The sequence below is a fragment of the Ursus maritimus genome, unplaced genomic scaffold, assembly GCF_017311325.1.
Source record: "Ursus maritimus isolate PB19 unplaced genomic scaffold, ASM1731132v1 scaffold_17, whole genome shotgun sequence".
Classification (NCBI taxonomy): Eukaryota; Metazoa; Chordata; class Mammalia; order Carnivora; family Ursidae; genus Ursus; species Ursus maritimus.
The window spans coordinates 29,533,382-29,536,886 of NW_024424119.1; positions in this window are offsets into that span (position 1 = coordinate 29,533,382).

A 3,505-nucleotide genomic window follows, 5' to 3' on the forward strand; every position below is an offset into this window, starting at 1 on the left:
CGCGCGCGCGCACATGCACACACACACACACCCCCTCCCTCGCACACGCGGAACCGGCTGGGCCAGGGGAGGGAGGAGGAGGGTGACGTAGCGTCCCATGGCGTCACATTGACGTCTCGCATTCCAGGCACTCTATGGAGAGGCCGCTAGGGCTCCTGTGGCATAAATGACGTGCCGAGAGAGCGAGCGAACGCGCAGCCGGGAGAGCGGAGTCTCCTGCCTCCCGCCCCCCACCCCTCCAGCTCCTGCTCCTCCTCCGCTCCCCACACACAGACAAGCTCACACCCGCTCCCTCACTCGCACACACAGACACGCGCGCACACAAGCTCCGCACACACACTCCACTCTCTCCCGCGCGCTCACACCCCTCTCGCCCTGCGCCCTCGCCGGTGCAGAGCCGCGCGGCAGCCGGACGCCTCTCCCGGACTCACTTTGCAACGCTGACAGCGCCGGCGGTGGCCTTGGAGGTGGGAACTGCGGAGGCATCCACCCCCCTGGTCGCGGCCGGAGCCAGGACGCCCGCGGAACCCCTCGCCGGCACTCTCCCATGAGTCGGGATCGCAGCATCCCCCGCCAGACGCTCACCACCTCTGGGAGCCGCTGGGCTTGTACACAGCAGCCCTTCCGGGACAGCAGCTGTGACTCCCCCCCAGTGCAGATTTCGGGGCAGCTCTCTAGAAACTCGCTCTAAAGACGGAACCGCCACAGCACTCAAGTACGTATGAGATTCGCCCAGTTAATTGGGGGACTTGCTAAAAAGTTGGCGCGCTGGGAAGCGTCGCTCCTGAAATTGACAACTTTGAGTGTGGGGTTTTTTCCCCCCTCGCCTCCTCGCTCCGGCTTTGCTCGCTGAGCCGCCCGGTAGGTTCTGATCTGAAACTTTTACCCTGTAGCGGGCTCACGGGGATCTCTGGAGCTCGTGGGATTCCTCCCCCCACCCGAAGAGGCGAAAAGCCTCTAACAAAGAGGAGGACCGGGATTTGTTCGGTAGCAGCTCCAGAGATGTAATTCAGGGTATTTCGGCTCTAGTTGTCATGGTAATGATGCTCTCGGCGGCGGCGGCGGCGGCAGCGGCAGGGAGTTGCAGCTCCAGTGATGAACGGCAGTAATTTTCCTGCCTTTTAACTAAGATTGAAAATAGGGGCTCCGGTGGGTCCAAGTTAATGTACCTAATGGTGACTCCCAGCTGGTTGACTCGGAGGAAGCTTGGGAGGGAAGGGTCATGGGCAGCAGTGGTTGGAGTTTGCAAAGTCGCTCCGATGATCTCTGGAAAGAGGGCGTAATTGTAGGAATGTAGCTTATTGTATTGAAATGAGCCTGGGGCTCCACAAGGCACGTCTGCCTGGCGTAGCCTACTTGCCGGTGTACACTTTTCCCTTCAGAGGTAATCGGGTGTAATTGCCGACTCCCGAGCCCGGACACGCGTGGGGATAGTGTTCCTTTCCTTCGGGCCTTGGCTTGGTGTGGGAATGTTTTCTCTTAACTAACAGAACTCGCGCTTTTGGAGAAGTTGCTCTGAGTGTTTTACTCTTAATAGAAATAAATGAAAGTTCTCAGTGGTGAGGGGAGAGCGGTTATGAGAGCGTAGCCTGCGGAGACTGACTACCAAAGGCACCTCTCGAACCCGTTGGAAGCTTGGGTCAGTACTAAGAGAGAAAGCGTTTGTCCCTTGATTCTAAAGAACGTTCCTGGAGATTGCCTTTTATTTATACCTCCAGATTCTTCAGAGGAAAGAGCTGCAAGGAGTTTGGTAATCAGAAATGTCGGGCTGTTATCCCAGAGCCTTAGGGTGCCAGGAGAGAGGTAAAGGGCAAATCTGTCCTGAATCTTCTATTCCCACGGCGGAGAAATATTTTACAGAACTGAGTTGAGGAAAGAAAAAGCTGCCCAACGGCGGCTACTGGGCACAATGAATGAAGGTAGAGTTCCTTCGAGTTATCTTACCTGTATAAGGTGCTCCTAATGTGAATATCAAAGACTCCTCAGGCCAAGCCACCTCCACACCGGCTCCCTCCCCCCACACCCACCCACTCCCTTCCCTGCGACCGCGCGCTCGCAGAAATTCTCCCCCGCGGTTTGTCTCCTCTCCCTCGGTCTTTCTGAGAATCTCTGTCTTTCCCTTTCTGTCGGTCTCTCTTCCACTCCTACTGCCCCCGCCCAACCTCCGCCCCCGCTCCCCAGGGTTGGAAACTCCGCGGAGGAGCCCCGGTCACAATGGTGCGTTTCACGGTTTCCTCCACACACTTCACCACGGGGAGGGGAACATGGGGGTGTTCCTTTCGTCTGCCCACGAGAAAGAAAGGAGCTTTGACAGAGGTAGTTATTTCTACCTAATTTACAACCCCGAGGCTCAGTGCTCCCGGCCCCGGCGGCCGCTAGCCGGAGCGGCGGAACGTGTTTCCAGGCGCGGAGGCTTTGCCTAGGTAACCCGCCAGGGGAGTGGGCGGGGGGTGGGGGGAGCCGTGGGGCTCTTGGCTCAGCTGTAGGAAACGTGGTGTGGCTCTTTCCCGCGAACGCGCGGCGCTCGAGGGGAGCCCTTTCCTTGAGGAGACGCAACCCTCGCCCCGCGGAGTCAGAGGCAGATCCTCGGGGAAAGACTCCGCTCGAAAGGACCCAGGGGAGGGCAGGAATGAGGGCACCTACTGCAGGAGGTGGTGGGAGGTTCCTGGAGACCCGTATTGAAAATTCTGGGCGGACGGGAAGCTCTTGCTACAGCCGTGGGAAGATCCGCCGGTGCTTGCGCTAGAACAAGCGCAAGATTTCCGTACGATCGGCTGGGGCAGGGCGGGAGCTGGGGCTGGGGGTGGCAAGGGAATCCCCGGTTTCCTGGCTTTCGAGGGCTTACGGGACCTGGGGGTTCCGATACCCCCTCTCTTTCTTCCTTCAGGCAAGCCGCTGGCGCAGGGGCGGCGGGGGACGAAACTTACACGCCTCTCTCGGCCCGCGCACCCCCGAGGTTTTTTTGGGTTGTGTTTTGGGGTTTTTTTCGGTTTCACGTTCCCAACCCTCGAGATATGAACGGGTCCAGGCAAAGGGGGCGCTGTAGGCCAGAGTTTGGGGCAGTGGATCCTTCCCCCAAGGCCCGCGGAGCTGCGCTTCCAGATACAAAGTTTCGTTGAGGCTGTGCGCAGAGACGCTCGCCCCGGAGCCGCTCTCGGCGCCCTCCGGAATGTGCCCCCTCGGGGCCGCCGGATGGCCCCGAGCCTCGAAGTCGCCCACCCTCAGGGATACCTCCTGCTGGGTGCAGGGGGCCTCCCTCCGCCCATCCCACCAGCCTGGAACTCCAACTGCCTCGTCCCCTTGTTTCCAGCGCGGGCCTATTTCCACCGTGCCCTTTTGTTTGCTTGACCCCTGGCCCCCAAAACTCGCGGCTAATAGAAGCGAAGCTCCATTAGCATTTAGAATGAAAAGCGCAGACTTTCTTAATTCCTCGGGGCATTCACGCATTCGTTCCGGACCTTGTGCATTTCCTATGCAACGTATAAATTCTGCGGGGGGGGGGGGG